General features: G+C 41.7%; 1 long non-coding RNA gene and 1 pseudogene across 2 annotated transcripts in view; both read left to right on the forward strand.

Annotated features, from left to right (window-relative positions):
* The first annotated feature begins 287 nt into the window (after positions 1 to 287).
* On the forward strand, positions 288 to 3,442 carry LOC311428938. Its single transcript, XR_014687962.1, has 3 exons — positions 288 to 451; positions 1,957 to 2,161; positions 3,308 to 3,442. It is a non-coding gene; the product is annotated as an uncharacterized lncRNA (long non-coding RNA).
* A 1,689-nt stretch (positions 3,443 to 5,131) lies between these two features.
* LOC311428937 (ubiquitin carboxyl-terminal hydrolase 42-like) overlaps positions 5,132 to 19,600 on the forward strand; it is a 34,832-nt pseudogene continuing 20,363 nt past the window's right edge. The window contains exons 1-12 of the transcript in view: positions 5,132 to 5,249; positions 6,301 to 6,347; positions 7,281 to 7,499; positions 13,246 to 13,337; positions 14,939 to 15,176; positions 15,924 to 16,124; positions 16,717 to 16,827; positions 16,987 to 17,089; positions 17,294 to 17,361; positions 17,518 to 17,588; positions 18,120 to 18,202; positions 19,121 to 19,232. The product of the transcript in view is annotated as a ubiquitin carboxyl-terminal hydrolase 42-like (transcript). The remainder of the gene's footprint in view (positions 5,250 to 6,300; positions 6,348 to 7,280; positions 7,500 to 13,245; positions 13,338 to 14,938; positions 15,177 to 15,923; positions 16,125 to 16,716; positions 16,828 to 16,986; positions 17,090 to 17,293; positions 17,362 to 17,517; positions 17,589 to 18,119; positions 18,203 to 19,120; positions 19,233 to 19,600) is intronic.

Raw genomic sequence — 19,600 nt, forward strand, 5'->3', positions numbered from 1 at the left:
CTTTGTTATGCGATGATTGTGGTTGTGGCCATATAGCTACGGTGTCTAGCCACTGCCTGAATATATCCTTCCCATCTTCTGACTAGAGTTCTCCGAGTACTGATAATCTGAAAGGGTGCACAGAGAAATTCCTTATGTGAAAGGATGCTTGCCACTCTGTTCACGCAGTTTCATTTCATGGGGCAGTCAGATGGCTATGTAGCTATGTATTAAGAGGTTCTTGTACGTGTTTTAGTTTTCTTACGCAAGCTTTCCTTTTCACTAGCTGATCCGAAATGCTCAGAAGACAGCACCAAGCACAATTTATGTCCCAGATATCCATTTATGGTGGGACAACGCTGGACCTGCCTTGAAACTTACTTTTCTAACTCTACTACGTAACATTCCAGCATTTTCGCCAGTTTTGCTGCTTGCTACGTCTGATGTACGTCACTCAGATCTCCCAGAAGAGGTATTTGTCAATACTTTTCTTACTATTTCTTCAGTGTCTTGTAATTTATATATGCTTTCAGCATCAAAATGCTGTGCTTTCTTAAATGCATGCTGTTATTACTCAGGCACCCTAACAAATCACTTAAAATTTGCTTAGAGAAAAAGAATACTGTGAAAGCATCTGCTTCAGGTTTTTTCTGAGTCAAGCAAGTGACTTTCACCCCCTTCTCACACATGCAAATAATAAATTAATACAATAATTCTGGTGGCTACAAAGTGGTTCAGTCAAGAATATGAAGTGCTTGAAATGACAAGAGGATGTTCTTACTGAAGAGATTTCTTCTGACAGTCTGCCATTCCATGCTATGTTGGGTAAACTGCTAATAATGCGATTTAGTAGAGAATTGAAACACTTTGATTAAAAAAAATAAATAAATAAATCAGTTTCTTTCTTCATATAGGCCAAAGCTTTCCAAGCTGGAAAGCTGAGTTCCAATTTCTGCTAAAGTAACTTTGGAATCGAATTCTAGTTGTATTCCTAAATAAACTGTAGTAAAAGTACGTGCAGAACTTCATTGACTTCTGAGAGTTTACATTAAGGGAAGGTGCCCAAAACAGGACCACGCTGTTGTCATTCTGATGATTTGGTCTCAGTCATTGGGGGAAGAGAACGGGTCTTACCTAGACGTGTTTATTATCAACTGCTTTGAAAGTGCTTGAGTTCCCACAGAAGTTTTTGTACAGGCTGTAAATTCCTTCTAAAATAAGTAGTGAAATTCCTTACCTACCTTTTAATACTAGAACTTGAAAATGGAGGAAGACGTAGAGGTACTAGCTACTTCAGACACCTTTTGGGAGAGAAATAAAAACTCAGCAAAAAGCCCTCACTTGTCTGCTGAAGCCTTTCTCTTCCCTCGATAGCCATAAAGGTTCTAAGTAAAGGCTGCAGCAAGGCAAGTAAATACAAAGGAGGCGCTGTTGGATGTGGTGAAAGCCATTACTTTATCAGTGTAGCGTACAATCCCTTCAGCGAGCATTAATTCTATAGGTGATTCTTAAAGGTGATATTTGAATTTGCTGTGCCAGCCTTTGAAAATGTAGCGTTTTAAGGCCAGGAAGATAACTTTTTTCAGTTTGTGTTCTTCAGGTTATTATTAATTTGAAAAGGTACTCGTCTTTTTGGAATAGAAGATGAGTTTTTTGTGGCCTTAAATCTGAAATGTCTCTCGTCCTTCTGCTTTAGATCCAAAAATTATTTAATAAGGAATTTGGAGAAGTGTGCAATATTGAGTTGCCTGGTAGGGCAGAGAGAGCATCTTTTTTTGAGGACCTAATTCTAAATGAAGTGGCTAAGCCTCCTGTAAAGAAAAGAGGTGAGGAGGATATGAGAAGTACATCTAAAACTTTCCTATCGAAGTTACTAGCTCGTTGGGCTTTGCTTTGGTGGTCATTTTCTGTCAGTAATTTGTCATATGCTTGTATTTGAGTACTGTAAATTGGCTAATTTTTCCTGATTAATTGAAGTTGATTGGACATTGGAAGTCGTGCCTGTAGCACCACCAGCTGAGCCTCAGAAGCCACAAGAATGATCCCCACAAAAGTAGGGATGTTGGAGGAGGAAGAGGAGGATACCTTGCGTGACCTTAGAATTTTCTTGAGGGACGTTACTCACAGACTTGCCACTGACAGACGTTTCAGGGAATTTGCAAAGCCCGTTGACCCACAGAAGGTAAAGTAGTGCTGATCTGTGTGTGTCTGTAACTTGTCAGTGTTCGTATTTCTCAGCGTTTTGGGTGAGGTTCAACTTTGTTTTTAGGGCTGCACTGTAAGGATTTTGCAAGAAGCAGAGGCAGTGCTTTTACTTCTGCTGACTCTCAAATGTCTCTTATGGGATTATTCGCTGAAAGCCCTGGTTTCATTCTAAAAAGCCAGTCCAAATGCCAACACAGTTTGCTCGTGAAAAGGCTTTGATATGTAGGCGTGTCACAGCACTGAAAAGCACAGAGATCTTTCCTTATAATTACAAACAGTATTTACAGGACTACTTTAATGAAGTCTGAAGCCCTTTATTGGACTGTCAGTTCCTGTGGGAACAGGAATAAGAGCAGCAGTTTGTAAAAATAAGTTTTGAGATCCTGTTCTCTGTTTCATCTGGAACTCCTCAATAGGAATCAACCATAAGTGCAGTGTGTTTTCTTTTTCCTCCAATTGGCTGCTTAGATGCCTTTTTCTCCTTAATTTATGAGATAAGCCTAAACTAGGGGCGTATATTTCAAAGACAGATGTAACTTGAATATACCTGCGGATCAGCAAAGTCCTCTTCTTGTGGGCATTCACTGGCTTTTCTTCCCCTTTTCTCCTAGGTTCTTGAGCTGTGAAAAATCTAGACAGATACATATGTCCTCATCTGAACTGGTCATTAGTCTCCTCTTCTGGTCTGAGGGAAGAAATGAGCACCTCAGGGCCCAGTTATCTCATTCTAAAGTAGATGCCTGCAATAGGTGCTTCACAGGTGCAATTCATGCACCTTTTCCTCAATGTCGACAACGAAGAGAATGCCGGATGGCTTGCTCAGCTTTCACTGTTGTGATTTTCTGAAGCAAAGTGAAATGAATCTCCCACCCTCAGTGTTTCTTCTCTACCATGCATGTGCTTCTGACCTCCCTACTTCTTGTTGTCCTCTCCTAGCCGCTCTAATGAAAAATGAAAGAGCCCTTCCATTTTTGAGAAGCAAACTGGTTAATTTCAGCAACTTCTGATGCATCGCAAATGTTCAGGGTTTTTAGGAAGTCGTTTATTTAAAGTTTTCAGAATAATTTTGGTAGACAGTGTGCAAGGTTATGAAAACCTCTGAATGCTTGTATTTGATCTGCAGGTACCTGACTATGCCACAAGGATTAAAGAGCCGATGGATCTTTCAACAGTTCTGACTCAAATTGACTCGTGCCAGTACCTCGCTGCAGGAGACTAGCTGAAGGACATCGATCTAATCTGTAACAATGCCTTAGAGTACTACCCGGATCAAAGATCTACAGGTGAGGATGTGCTTTTTAGCCCTAGTTTAAAAAATCTGTCAAAGGTATAGATGGAGAAATGCTGTGTGCGGACAATAGACTTCGGATGGATTAGATGATTTTGGACGTCCAGACTGTAAATATTTTATCATTTTGCTACTTGGGCATGGAATTGTGATATAAGTGTTCCCAAGGAACTAGTGCTTTTGTTTTAATTAACTTCGATGTTGTTATGCTGAAAATATTCACTGAGAGAACCTTTCGGAACCAACCTATGAAGAAAGCAATTTTTTTCTGTGATCAAAACAGTTTCATTGGTTGGTAGACAACATTCAGTTAAAGTCTGTAAAATTTCAGATCGTCACAGCGCCTATGTTTTGCAAGACACTGCATATTCAATGGTGAGGAACGAAACGGATACAGAGTTTGGACGACTTTGTGAACAAATTAAAGAATCTCGTGAGAAAAGAGGTACGTGGTTTAACGCTAAGGATTTGAAGACTTGTCTCTGCATTTGTAACTGAAAATGCACGACGAAGATCTTTCGTATCTATTCTTTCTTGCAAGGTCGCACCTCTGCAGCGTGTGCTCCATGCGACAGCTCCAAGTCACCACAGCAGAACCCTGCTACTGAAGACGAGAAACCAGATGAAGAGAGTAATGAAAATGAGGAGATGCCAGCGGCACCTGTAGATGCCAGTACACCCATTTCTAATGGCAAGTTGCATTTTATTCAGCTGCTCTTGTCGTTAATACCTTCTCTGTTCTTGAGGCGCAACAGGTGTCTCTGATGCCTGGCTCTTTATGGCAGAGGTAGTTTGTTTTCAAATTGACTTCCAAATGGGAGAGAGAAATCCAGAGGTCATTCATTCAATATAGCGATGAATTAAAGTTCAAAGAAAGTTGGTTCATTTGATGTACTCTTACTGGAACTTCATTTTGTAAACAGAACGACCCCCCACTCAAGAATATCACAGCTTCCCTCCCATACTAAAAATGATAGTACTCACCCTTGTAGGAGCAGCAATGTGAAGAAGGTCAAGGGCAGTAAGAAGGGTTCAAAGCTTTGATATAACAAGCCTTACACTTTTTTTGACAGAGCTCCTAATAAGCATCTTTAGCAAGGTCTGGAGATGGGAGAAGAACTCAAACTAGATTTTAATTCTAGGATGTATAATGTCAAGCTTGACTGTTCCTCTGAACAGTCAATTGAATTTAATTTTTTTTAATTTAAATTAATTAGTTTAGTTTTTTTAATTTAAATTCAATTGAATTTAAAGTTTTGAATTTAAATTCCAATTGAATTTATTGAAAAAAATTCCAATTGAATTTAAAGTTTTTGTTGTTGTTTTTCACGAAACACTAAGTTTATGTGAAAGGTTTTGCTGCAATATCTTTTTGCCAAGGATATTAAGCTTAAGTTATCCACAAGAAAATGGTGGGGAGAGGGAAGCTTTAGTTTTGAAAGCTTTTTTTTTTTTTTTTTTTTTTTTTTTTCTCTCCAGGTTTTTCTTGAGCACAGCAGCATTTCAGTGTCTGCCTGCCATTAGTTGCCCCACTACCAAGTCAGGAGGGTCAATTAAACTTGCGTGAGGCAGAATTTCTTTATCTGAATCTACGTGGTTCACATAAATATATTCTTGTTTCCTTCTTTCCCTAGGATTATTCTTCTCCCAGTATTGAATGTTTCAACGGACACCGTTTAAGATCAATGAGCAAAAGCATCCTGCGGTGTTCAGTCTCCAGCTTTGAAGAAAGTATGGCGATACTGAGGGGAAATGTCAAGAGGAGATGCTTTTCAAGGTACTGTATTTCTATATGTTCAATCTCTGTTCGATTTGTAGATTGAAAAGCAAGAGAGAAAGCATGTGCAGTGAGTTGTGGCCTGATAAACCTCCGGCTAAAATCAGCAGAGGCCTATGAGCATGCTGATGGTGTACCAGTACCTTAAAACTAGAGTCCCTCTTCTCAGTGAAAGTCTCCCGCTTTTCTAAAAAAAACTGTTTTTTTTTTCCCAACCCCTTTGAGGTGTTCTTGTGGTTTAACCCGGCCGGCAGCTAAACACCACACAGCCCTTCTGCAACCCTCCCACCTCCCTCTCTGGAATGGGGGAGAGAAATGGGAAAGTGAAGCCCACGAGTTGAGATAAAGACAGTTTATTAAGACAGGAAAATAATAATGATGATGATGATGATAGTACTGCTACTAGTAATGTGTACAAAACAAGTGATGTACAATGCAGTTGCTCACTACCCGCTGACCAGTGCCCAGCGTAACCCCTAGCAGCCCGGCTGCCCCGCCCTATCCATGGTGCAGCGTGTTGCCATAAGGCATAGAATTCTTTGGCCAGTTGGGGTCAGCCATCCTGAGTCTGTCCCCTCGCAGCTGTTGCTGTGCGCCGATTCTGATCGCCAGTAGGACAGTGAGACACCGAAAGGTCCTTGGCTTGTTGTAAGTACTGCTCTGCAGCAATTGAAACATCGGGGTGGTATCAGCACTCTTCTAAACATCCTTTCACACATTCTAAGCCAAAACATAGCAACCTACTCACTACTAGGAGGAGAACTAACTCTGTCCTAATTGAAACCAGGACATGTATCTTTTCCACTTGGATGCTATTGCTCATAATTTTGAGAATTCAACATGAGCAAGCTAGGAAATGTGGGTACATACAGAACCGCGTGTATATGGCACGCAACAGACTTGGGATCTGGATCCTGCGTGAGGCCTACAGGCTTCTCTTTGTATACCATAGAGCACTGGCTTGTAAACATGGTGAAATTTCCCATCCTTGATGGGTCTAATACAACAAGTCTTTTCTCCCTTCTCTGCCCTGTCCTCTTTCTTAATGTAGGCAGTTGAGAAAGCCAAAATTGGAACGAAAAAAAGAATATAACACAGGTAAGTGGCTGTAAGTCCCCGGGATACCTATTTACGCTGGTTACTGAAGAGGATGGCACTTGGTCACTCCATCGCTTTCATTTGGCCCCAAAGCCTTCTGTAGTCATCTGAATTCACTCCTCAGTGACTTTTCTGTGAAGAGAGGTAGGTGCAAATAGGAGATTTTATGAATTCCTTGGGGAGGGAGCAGTGTAAATTGCAGCTTGGTAGGCACAAAGCAAACTGTTCTAATTGTGCAAAGTAAATCGATACTTGATAAGTTCAAACTTAGTTTTATAGCTGGCAACCACAAAAGTAAACCTTAGCTGTGATCCTACCAGCACAGTGGTGTAGCTCTTCCCTTCCCCTTGTCCTCTTGTCTCTTTTAATGACAGTGCAAGCAACAAACCTGTGCCAAAGGGTGCTGTATGGTAAACAATGGGCAGGCTTTTTTCTAAAAAGCACGAGTTTGAGTTATGTGGTGTTTGGGTGTTTCTCTTGAAACGATTCTTACCTCCTTGAGCTGTTAGATCATAATGCAGGAAATGGAAGTGCTGCATGCATAAACAGAGTAATCAAACATACACCTCTTAGGAAGAGGCTTGCAATGTCATAGTGTTTGTTTTGAGCACTGTTAGATACAGTTTTACATGAATGGAGTGAAAACACCTTAGAGAAAGGTGTTGATTGTTCTCACTTTTCCAAGACAGAAATAACTGGAGTAGATTTCCCTCCTGCATGGAACAAAAGTTGCACGTTTGTTTTTGTCTGGCTAGCTTTCAGTCTCTTTAAAAATTTCCCTACAGGTCCCAGTTTTAAGTAGACAGTTTAAACGTGCAGAGCGATAAAGAAGTGGAATGCAGTGGTTGTGACAACAACTTCTGATCTGAAATGTAAAGAAAACTCAATCCACTTCAGGGTGCCTTTTTTGTTTGTCTGTTTCCATTTTACAAGAGCAACGGTGAAATAAGGAGAATCCCATCTTCACTGTTTCAAAATCCTTTGTTTCTGCGTATCAGTCACCAGAACACTGAGGAGTAGAGCTGGTGCAAAAACTGTGAGACGAGTCCACGGAGAAAACAGGGACTTGGAGCTGCGCCGCAGCTGTAGAGTCGGACACAGTCGGTACTCGACTACTAACTCGTCCATTCTATTTGACAAACTTATGACAAAGTAAGTCATCTTTTCTTGCAGACCTCTTAGAATGACCTTTCTTAGCAAGCCTTTGCACTATGGCATGATGTTGGCCTCGACTTGCTCTTTATTTTGACAGCAAAGAGTTATGGCTGCTCCTGGCATTTCCTTCATGTTTACAGGGAGACACCGTTACCTGGCTAGATAAACAGATTTTCTTGAAGGTGCTATTTCAGCATATAAGAATTGATTTAAAAAACAACAACAACAACAACAACAAAAGTGCTTCATGGCTTACTAGTTTTGTAATCTCACATTTCTCCAGGAATACTTGATTTGCTGCATTTCACCATTACACTCGTCAGCGCCACTGATTCTGGTTTATCACTATTTGCATTGCAAATATCCTTGTCCAAAGCTTAAACTGATGTATGCACTGCTTGAAAACAAAACCTGAAGTTGCAGAGCAGAAGACTCAAGTCATTATGTTAGCAGCTGTGTAACCATACTGCTTTCCAAGCATAAGATGTCCAGCTTATTTTGTTTCTATGAAGAGTTTAAATGGCTCCCGTTAAGCAAAGATGTCCCCACACTGATACTTACTATTAAGCAAGGATTCCACCTCCTTTGGCTGAGGTCTGCTCCCTTACTCATATTCGAACATTCATCCAAGTAGCCTGCAATTCCACCCTCTCGGGGGAAAGTCCATAGAATAGAAAAGGTTCCTCCAGTCTCTTCCTCAGCCTTTTTTTTTGAAGCATGCAATAAAGCAAAACATTCACAGGCTGCCCTTCCATGCAAAACAAGGCAAATTAGTAAGACAGGAGCCACAAAACTGATTGTCCTTTAAAGTTAAAATGAGATTTGAAATAGATCGAGTTAGCAAGTGTTGTAAGTCTGTAGCTAAGTCTGGTTTTGCCAATGCAGCACAATTCCCTATCACGTAGCCAGAGCTGCTTCTGTAGCTCCAAGAAGCAAAACTGCTTTGAAAAAATACTGTGTCATCAAAGCATTCGTTGGCTCAGTAGGCACGGCTCAGGTTCAACAAGTTTGTGAAAAAATGAGTACTAACAGAAGCAGCAGGGTCCAAAGAAACACTTAAGGGGCTTTACCTTGAGTGTTATGCACACTGTCAATAGAAAAGCACTGTAACAGAATCTGCCACGGCAGTCTGCATGTTACTGAAAGACCATCGGAGTAGGACTGCAGCAAGATCGTTCCGAAGTTACAAAAAAAACATATGGGGGTGGGAGTTTAGTTGCGTTAGATAACACAATCTTAGATAAAGATTTTGGTCTTAACGTAAAAGTAAGGATGTCTACTGATCTCTTCAACTCCAACAACTGAAGCCCAAGTCTGAAAAATCGCCTTTAAGAATGCAAAGAAAATATTTAACTCTTCTGTATGTTCATACTTTGCTATCAAGCAAAGGAATGAATGCTGATGCCTTAACTATGTAGGGCTGTAGCTTACAGAGAGACTACACCTTCCTGTTTTTTTCCCTTTAAAAACGTTAAATGCACGTGAAATTATTTCGGGGTGTTTTCACATGCAAAGCCTAATGCAGTGCATGCAAGCCCTGTCATCTTCTTCCTCTAGTAGTGTCGCATTAAGGGGTGTAGCCGATTGACCGTCACGGGTCCCGTCAGATTCAGGGTGCTGAACTATCACGGTCACGGACTCACCAACAACGCAGTACGGCCTCGCTCTAGTCGCGTTCAAGGAGAACTCTCACAGCTAGGAAGAATGCAATTAAGTGCAATTTCTTACGGCGACAGGTACACAGGTTCTTTGGATTGTCAGTGATAAATTCACTGTCTGCAAAAGCAAGCTAGCATGCATGAAATGCACAGGCACACAGCCTAGGTATTAAGACATTAAAAAGCATCAAAACTCTACAGATTTCTAAGATTCCACAGAGACGCCTGGTATAAGCAAGCGTTCAGATCTTACCCCACGGCGTCCCAGTGGAGTGGAGGTGGGGGAGTGAGAGGCTCAGCCTGTCGAGTGATGTCAGAAGGAATCCTTCCTGATAGTATCTTCCCTAACATCCCCTTTCTCTTAAAGCAATTGATATTATTTTCTATCTTTAAGGTGGAGCTTGAGTGACTCTAGTCATGCATATCTTGGTTGTGCTTGGTAGAAATGATCTCACTTGCGTTTAAAGGTACAGGCTCTGAGAAATTCCAAGGGCGTGCTCAGTGAGGGGTGGTTGCACCTTGGAGGCGGGTAGCTTTTGGGATGGAGGTGTGCTTATGATGCCTAGTCGCTTAAGGCGATTACTCCACAAGTAGTAACTTAGTGTTGATTTAACTACAGCATATCTAAAACATAAGAAGGATGTTAGTATGGAAGAAGCCGATGAAACCAGTCCTTAAATCTTACTACTTATTGTGCGTGAGCAGACTGGCGTGAGTTTTAGCTATACTGGCAAATATCAAACCACACCTGTGTCGTCCCAGAGCTGGGAAAAAAAAAAAAAAAACAAAAACAAGGAAATGTTGAAGCAAATAGGGAGGCCTGTAGCTTGTGCAGTCTTTTAGCTGAGAAAATAAAGGAGAGAGACAGGTAGCCTTGAGCTAGCAGAAGCAAGGAAGAGAAGGGCTAAAAGGGAAAAAACAGGAAGGAGAACACGAGCTCCAGACTGACCTATAGTAACCTTTTTCTCATTAAGGGTCATTAGCACATTAAAAATCACACCTGTCAAAATGCTAATCTATGCTAATGTGGGATTCGTTGTGTGTCCCCCCTCTCCTGTTCCCCCTCCCCCCCGGTATTCCTCTGTAATGCACAAGCTCAGTGGAGATAAGTTAGATGAGCTGTAATAACCAATCCAAAGGAGCCAAAGAGAGAGTTTTCACAAGTTTCCTGTGTATAAATGACGGCGATTTGAGTCAGAGGTGTGCTTGCTTTGCGAAAGATGGCCAAGTACCTGACTCTGCAGAGTTCTATAAGTAATTATATAATTAAAAGACCTTCATGTGCATTCCGACTCTGGGTGCTTATTGGCGTGGTGCACTCTGCACGAACCTGCGGACAACATCTGTACTCAGTGTCATGCCTACAGACAACCCTTTACTGTTGGGACCTGCATATTTTTCTGTGCATTCAACACAACCCCTTTGGCACAACTAGTTAACCACGTAGCTGCCAGTCCACCACTCAGTTGCACTTGTGAAGAGGAAAAGCTATTTCCATCTACTGTAGGAGCACATCCTCTAAATGCAAGCTTCACTCACCTGGTCATTTACTGCAGGACAAGATTTGAAAACTGTTGTTGAGTTCTGGGTTTCCTGCTTACAGGAAAAATTAAGTGCTAGATCACCCTCTACTCCGCTTTGTCTGCTGCATTTAATGGAGATTAAACTGATTTCGTTTGCTCCTCCGTTTATGGACAATGAGCTGAAGGAACAGGTACAGCACATTAGCCTGGAATGCCTTCCCTCCCAACCAAAGTAAACTGGAGCTGTAACTAACACAAGCAAAAGCAAGGCTTCTGTGTTTTCAGCTGAATAAAGTTCCAACAAAATCATCCTCTGGGATTTGAAGCTTACTTCACATGACATGCCAACGACTCTTTTCCCTCTATTGTAAAGCGGATCCCTGCTGTTAGTTGCTCTAGAAGCAAAGGAATCATCGGTTTGGTTACCAAATAGCCGCTTCTGCAAACGAGAAGTGTTGTGCTCTCTCTTCCCTTTGAATGACTCCACACTTCTCATCAGCTACTGGATTGCTGACCTAGAATCAGAGAACATCCCAAGGTGGAAAGGACTCCCAATAATCACCAAGTCCAACTCGTGGCTCCACACAGGACCACCCCAAAGTGAGACCCGATGTCTGAGAGCATTGTTCAACACTTGTTGACCTCCGTCAGGCTCGGTGCCATGAGCGGTGCCCTGGGCAGCTGTCTCAGTAGCCAGCCACCCCCTCAGCGCAGCACGTGAGGTGCACGGGGCTCGGCGGGGCGGCCCGGGAGGGGAGGACGGCGGGGCGAAGTGGCAGCTCCCTCAGAGCCGTCTCCCCGCCGCCTCGGCCGCATGTCGTGGCTTTTTCGTGTCGGGGCTTTTTCATGTCGTGCCCTCTGTCTCTCGCCGTGGGTGAGATGCTGCTCCCCAGCGCGGACCCCTTGCGCGCGGGGCCTGCCCGCGGCGGCGGCGGGAGGGAAACCCCAACCCCAAAGCCCTCCCGGCAGGGAGAGCTCGGGGTGAGGGCCGATCCGGCACCGACAGTAAACACACGCCGGAGGAAACGCTCTGGTTTTAGCCATGAGCAGCGCGGCCAGGTTCAAAAGGCGTCACGCTGGAGCTCCGAGTTCGGCGGCGTTCCGAGGCCGTTGTGGCGGTTGTGGAGACGGCCCCGGCTGAGGTGGCTGCTGCTGTCGCTGCTGTCCCCTCTGTCCCTGCTGTTGCCGCTGTTGCCGCTGTTCCCGGACCTTGGAGACCCCCGGCGGCTCCCTGTGCCAGGCCCTGTGGCCCCGGGGAGCTGCCCGCCGCCTCGTCGGCCAGCCCGGCAGCAATCCTGCCAGCACAGAATAGCCCACTGCGTTTCAGGGTAAAGTGACGATTAATTTCTATTTCCTGGCCTGGGTGCTGCTTTCTTCTTTAAGGAAGCTTCAAGGTTAAAGGTTCAACTCAGTTATGTCAGGGTTCAACTCCGTTTCGTGAAGGGGCTCTTGTACGAAAGCTTAAGCTGGGATTGACTCTCTGCTAAGCGGAGGCCAAACGTGGACCTACTGAGAAGCAGGTCCTAAGTGATAACATTTTCTAAAGAGACTGCTAAACACATCTGAAGAGTGCTGCTGCAGAACTCTGAATGGGGGGATAGCAACTGTCTTAACTGATCTGGAATCTTGAATTTACTTTTCAATGGACAAGAGGTGTGTCTCTCAAGGCAAACAAAGAGAGGAGTAACACCCTCTCTTGTCACTCATGTCAACATAAATTTATGCTCAGAGCGTAGGTGTAGGAACAGCATCGGTATGTATATGGAACATCGGGAGAGGAAGCTCTATCGGTATTTACAGTTTTTCTACTATCTTGCCAGAGAGACGTCATCTCCAAATGAGAAATGGATATATTTTGAAACAGTGGTGGTGGATCGGATTTCTTCTTTCTAGTGTTAATATTTGCTCTTGAATCGTACTTAATACCTGGTAACACCTCAATCAGTTGTCAAAAATAAACTTAAAAATGTGTAAGGCTTATCTCATTGGTCAGTATAAAGATCAAGGTCTTCCCTTCCCTTCCCTTCCCTTCCCTTCCCTTCCCTTCCCTTCCCTTCCCTTCCCTTCCCTTCCCTTCCCTTCCCTTCCCTTCCCTTCCCTTCCCTTCCCTTCCCTTCCCTTCCCTTCCCTTCCCTTCCCTTCCCTTCCCTTCCCTTCCCTTCCCTTCCCTTCCCTTCCCTTCCCTTCCCTTCCCTTCCCTTCCCTTCCCTTCCCTTCCCTTCCCTTCCCTTCCCTTCCCTTCCCTTCCCTTCCCTTCCCTTCCCTTTTTTTCTTTTTTTCTTCTTTCCTTTCCTTTCCTTTCCTTTCCTTTCCTTTCCTTTCCTTTCCTTTCCTTTCCTTTCCTTTCCTTTCCTTTCCTTTCCTTTCCTTTCCTTTCCTTTCCTTTCCTTTCCTTTCCTTTCCTTTCCTTTCCTTTCCTTTCCTTTCCTTTCCTTTCCTTTCCTTTCCCCCCAGTATTGTTTTTCTGTTCTCCTTCTCACTGCAGTCTTGATTTTGTTTCTTGTCCCTTAAGTATGTTTCCAATGTGTTGCTGAAACATTTTCCCTTTCAATCCTAAAAAAGGAGCTGTCACTGGTGAAGATCGGAGCTTATCCCTGAGCCCAGGAGCTGTCACCTTAGTCTTCCAATCGGACAAGGACGACTTCATTTCTCATGTAAATGCATTTGTCAGGTTTGCGTATTGTTTTTTCAGGAATGGAAAGTGTGTATAGAATGGATTTAAAATCAATTTTAAATGTAAAACGTCAAGGCAAAAAAGTTCTAATTACAACCTCTGCACACAATTTGCCAGCTGTGGGACTAGGAGTTTTCTTATTTACTGTGTTTTGTTTAATGTGTCTGAAGTTTAATGGATAGCAATCAAGGCATGCTAGAAATCTGAAAGCACTTTATGCTTTGTTCTCTCCGTCATTTTGGTATAACAAACTAGCTTATGTTTTAAACCCTCCATGAGGTTAGTGGTTTCCCTAAAGGTAACAAGTCCCTGTGTGCTACAGTAAGACAGTAACAAAACATGAAGTATAGAAGTTCATCCTGTCATTATTCAGCTTCTGCCTATGGACAGACAACTACGCTTATTTAAAGCGGTATCACCTTGAAACCTAATCAGCATTTTAAAAAGGACTTTGTAGCAGTTATTGGCTTTTGTCCTGGAGGGCTGAGGTTTGTTTTGTTTTGTTTTACATTCAGCATTTCCGTTTCTAGCTTACATTCCCCTGTTGTTTTGCATGAGGAAAGCGTGCAACTTTAGAAAGGAGAACGGAAAGAGCTGCTTTTTAGTCTAACTTTTCAGTTTTTCATAGGAGTTTTAAATGTGGTAGGAGTAAAACACCAGAAGTACTGCTGCCAAAGTTATATTCAAACTCGTCTTTCTTGGAGAAGCAGAAGAAGCCCAGGGAGAAATGAATTTGCAAACATGCTCTTCATGCTCTCCTTTCCCAAGATTTCTCTGAGATATAGCCCATCCTCTGTGGGTTTTGAGGTATATGGTTCCCAGGAGTGAAAAGGAGGGCCAAACATCTCTCCTCTTGGATCTCAACATGCCAGGGCTTTGGTGTACTGCCACTTACAGCTCCGCTTTTTCACCTGGAAAAAGCGACCGCATGATGTAGACTGAGGAGCCCTCACAGATTAACTTGCCATCACCAAGTGACGCCCAGAAAAGGTGTATTTAAAAGCTAGGGTCATTATAGAATCACAACAAACCCCTCATGACTGGTGCAGTAGACAGTGAGGTAGAGGGCGAGCCCTGGAAAGACAGAAGAAAAGTAGCAGTGAGTTCTGGGTACCTTTGTGCAGACGAAACAGAAAAAGGCAGGCAGTGAAGTAATAGTGTTCCGTTACTAATGCCAGCAATAGATAATTGCAACAATTATCTATTAGATCATAGGTACTAATTAACAGATAATTGCGCAACTCCGGAAATCAATAAATAACTGATTCCCCTCAGAGAATGTCTTCTACATTTTTATATTAAAAAGACTCCAGAGTTGTAATGGATTAAAATCCTACGGAAGGGAAAGAAATGGCATCAGCCACTAGTTCTGCAGAAGCGAAAAGTAATACTGATAGAGTTTAGATGGAAATTTTCACTTTGTGTGTTTAGTTTGGGGATTCTTTTTAAATCATTCATACCAGCGATTTAGTTCTTAAGGCTGTTTCTTTGAGATTAAGTGACAGGACTTCTGTTACTCTTTTCTTCTTGGAATGCTTCTTGATATTCTTACGTCAGCCAGAACTTCTGTCTCTGTCGCAGATGTGAACAATGACCGTAGCTAAGAAGCCCAAATCTTCAAAGCCTAAAAAGCCCTCTTCAAGGCGGTCTGGCAAATCCAAGAAACCAAGTCCTAAAATACTGATGTCACGCACCGCCAACTGGGGCCGGATAGTGCCTGCAGAAGATTCAAGCCAAGTCTCTGTGGCCCAAGGACGTGGAGGTGCTATTTACTGTAGATCATCTGAAAAAACTAAGGCTTTTGCCCCAAGAGATCTAAGTAAGTGTGCGTTCTATCCTGTCTCCATTGTCTTCAAAGCAAAAGTAGAAAATGCAGTTCTTACTTGTTGCACTGATAGAGAAGGGGACTACTGTGAACAAAGACTTCAAAAGCGAATCCCCTAAGGCAACTGAAGTGACTGATGTTACAGAAATTAATTTTGATATATTTACAGTCAACAGAGAAATATGGGGAGCTTTTTGTAATGCACAGATTCCTCCATGTCTTTTCTGTTTTGCAGAGAAAAGTGTTTGATTGTTGCTATTCACAGCTTCCATTTTTCACAGGTTTTTTGAAGGATAACATTGCTCAGGAAAAGATCTGGTATCTGTAGGGGTTATGTCATTCCTAGTTCCTAGTTTTTACGTTTTTACCGTATAATTTCAAGTCTAAGTTTGTGGTTTAAGTTATAATAAGGAAAAAAACAGTAGTTGAGTTAATCAGGTTAAAGATTATAGATGGAGAGGAACTTGGCATTAGGTGCTACAAACAGAATGGCAGTTAGCCTTGCCTTAGAAAAATTAAAATGGTTGACTAAAGTTGTTTGTTTGTTTGGTTTTTTTTTCCCCAAAACATTGTGTTGACCAGCCAATTTGAATTTGGTGGTATTAAAGCTGTCTGCAATAAGTTTTTCTGGTTTGGATTGTAGCTAGCTCCTCTAGGTGCTCCTGCAGAATAGTATATTTTTAAATACCTTTCTTCGAAACAAACAAACAAGATCTCTTTTTAAATTTAACTTTCTTGCAGTCGTTAATGATGGAATTGCTCCGCCACAGAGCATTCTTTTTCCACCTGAGAAGATTTGTATGGATTGGCGAGAAACACAAAGTGTTGGAGTTGGCCTGTACAATCTTGGCAACACATGTTTTCTTAATGCTACTCTGCAGTGTTTGACCTACACACCCCCACTTGCCAATTACATGCTTTCTCTTGAGCACAGCCAGTCATGTGAGTACTTTCTAACAGTATTTTGAATCTGTTGGATAGCTCTGAAGGTGAAAGAACAGCAGTGATTCTGTGAGATAAGCTTATTTGCCTGATTTTACCTGTAGCAGCTGGCTTTGAGCACTGTATTAGCAGTGGGCTCCGAATAGCATATGGAGTGCAATTAATGCACCACGTTTTATTTATTTAGTTAGTTATTTGTTTGTTTGTTTGTTTGTTTATTAAAGGATCATTTATTGCTTCATGGGAATAATGAAGTGCATTGGACAGTAATGCATTTAGTAGTAATTTTAGAGAGTAATACATTTTGCAGCCTGTGGAGTTCACATTCCTGTCAGCCTTTACAACTGCGACTTTGCAGTAGTCTTTTAGATTTCTCATCACAAAATGCATTTGAATACAGGCTTAGTGGATATTTTTCTTCTGTCAAGTTGTGTGAAATGAAATGTTACAAGACTGTTGGGACATTGGCATCTTGGGAGAATAGAATGTAGCAAGGAGAGTGGATATTGTATCTATAGTTTAAATTGTACTTAGATGTTTGTAGTTCTGGATATTTCGCTGGACTGGGATGCTTTGTTCTTTCACTCTTCAGGTCGTGAACAAGATTTTTGCATGATGTGCACGATGGAGACTCACATTAACCAGGCCCTGCGTTGCACTGTTGATGCCATCGAGCCTACGCATGTTATCAGTAATCTCAGTCGTAAGTGGCTTCAGATGTGTTTCTTTTCGATAGCTTGTAATCTTCAAATAATTATTTGATGTGTCTAAGTGGTTTTAACACTCCAATGAAGAGAGATTTTAGAAATACAAGAATGATTTCATTTTTAAATGAGGTCAATACTATCATCTTCTTATTTAGGAATAGGACAACATTTCCGTTTTGGCAGTCAAGAAGACGCACACGAGTTCTTGCGCTATACTGTTGATGCTATGCAGGAAGCATGCTTGAACGGAAGCACCGAGTAAGCATAAACAAGTTCACTTTCATACATTCTCTAGCACCTTCTAGTCCTTTATTTACTCTCAAAAATGATCTCTAGCACCTTTTAGTGCCTTATTTACTATCAGCAACGCAAGTCTACATCATCCTTGGTTTTCATCAAACTCTTTGAAGAGTTAATTCTGTGCCTTAAATCTTCTGAGGTCTGATTATAATTTATTTCCAGATTGGACAGATCTTCTCAAGCTACCACCATCATTCATCAAATATTTGGAGGATTTCTAAGATCGAGAGGTACTTGAAAAAATATTCCTGTCCTTAGAACTGATCTGTGTCTTTTGTCGGTAGTAAAGCAGTCTGTAGTTTGTCTAAAGTAGTATCTGTCAACAACTTGAATTTGGACAGTTAGTCTCCTTCACATAATGTTAAGCATTTATATTTTGCTTCCAGTGAAGTGCTTGAATTGCAAAGCAGTTTCGGATACGTATGAGGCATTTCTTGATATCACTTTGGATATAAAGGTAAGATGTTTTCTAAATATAATTCATGATGCTTAAGTACATGCATAACTTTCTAAATTAAACTTGTTTAACTTAAAAAACCAAACCACATATAATGTTAAAACGTAAGAGCTTGGTGGTGCTAAGGAAGTGGATTGGACTTTGTCCTTCCGTGGAACCCATGTAAATAGTCTCCACATTTGCATTGGGTTTAAGGGGAAAGAATTCTCTTTCTGCAAAAATGATAATGCTGTCATACTTCTTTGTTGTTCTACCTCAATATACATCTAATTGTTAGACTGATGAATTTGTCCCCAGTATTGATGACAAAGCACACTGTAGATGCTGTCTAGGCTACTGGAAAAGTATTTGTTCCAAAGTCAAATGCCTTCCAGGTGAGGTCAATGCTGAGCATGCTCTTTCTGCCTCCTTCTTCACAGTGCTCCTAGTAGATCGCTTGAGTATGTTAGTAAGATTCTCTTATAAACTACTAGTATGTCTCTGGAATTTTGAATTACGGTGACTTTACGCTCTTCTTTCTCGCTGCTCTAGGCGGTTTCGTCTGTTAGCAGAGCTCTGGAACTCTTTGTGAAACCTGAAGAGCTGGATGGAGAGAATTGCTATAAATGTAGCGAGTAAGATTTTGACGAATTAGGTCTTAATCCTAGATGTCAGTTTTCTATGTTGCATGACTCTGTTGGACTACCTCTAAACTTTGGATCTACTTACAAGTTTTGTGGAAGTTTATAAAAGACTTGGATTTTTGTTTCCTTGGAGGGGGGAAGTCTTGTTCATAGGCATTCCCTATGGGTTTGCAATTCTCTGGCTTGTATTTTGCCATCAGAATTCAAAAAGAGCTACTTTTGTTCTTTCTATTTATTAGCTCTCGACAGTACTTTTCTTGATGTAAACTGCCCAGTTTCCGTTGTTCTCTGGGCTAGTGGCTAATTTTCACTGCTTACACCGTAGGTCCTACCTTGGAGCGGGCAATGTGTCAAACTGAACTATTTTGTTTCAAAGGATGGCAGATGGTTTCAGTGTCTTTCCAGACAAGCTCAGTACATGAAGACTTCCTACTGTTAAATGTCTCCCTCCTGTGGAATGACCATGTGCTTCTGTTGTATTTTTGATGTTGATAGTCGACCTGTGTTGGAGATTATTTGCAATTTCTAGTCCTGGGGACCAAGGCTTTCTCATTCCACTTTCAGTATTTGTATTTCCCTTGAAAGCTGAAAGAATGTTTCCAGGATTGGAGTTCAAATAGCCACTTTTGTAGACCAAGAAATGGTACCTTGCCATCCAACCTGGTCATACCCTTTTGTGAGAGATTCCTGTTCCCGCTGTGCTCTGAGTTGTTGGGAAAATTTACCTTCTTCTGTGTATTAACAAACCTGACACGCAGTGCATGGGTTTATGAAAAGAAAAAAGACCAACCTATTATGCAAGTAAATATCATTCAAATAGCATAGGCATGCGTGAGACATTAAAAGGAGTTTGTTTTGGGGGCGAAAAAAGAAGATGCCTTCAAACACTTATCTCTGCTTGTTTTTAAGGTGTAAAAAGATGGTTCCTGCGTCCAAGAGATTTACCATACACCGTTCTTCCAAGGTTCTCACAATATCACTGAAAAGATTTGCAGATTTCACAGGTGGAAAGATCAACAAGGTATATTTACCACTGTAATGCAACTATATCATTGCGTAATGGGACATCCCCCAAAGCTGAAAGTTGTTAATATTTTCAGACAATAATTGTAGACTAACGACTATGGCTTATTCTTTCTCTTAATATCAATAAAGTTCCTGCTTGACAAGAAGCATATGCTTTCCTCTGAGAAGGCTGATTCATCAGGAAACAGTTCTCTGCAACTTCTAGTCTTAACCGTTGTTTATGGGAAGACTTATTTGTAGTGAATCAAGAAATATATTCTAGAAATATATTCTAGAAATCAATTCTAGTCTGTCTTTTTTGGAAGTGTTTTTCTCTGGCTAGTCCACGAAGTACTCTGGGATAATTTTTCTATCTTCTTGATG

This window comes from Aythya ferina (assembly GCF_964211825.1).
Source record: "Aythya ferina genome assembly, contig: HAP1_SCAFFOLD_200, whole genome shotgun sequence".
NCBI lineage: Eukaryota > Metazoa > Chordata > Aves > Anseriformes > Anatidae > Aythya > Aythya ferina.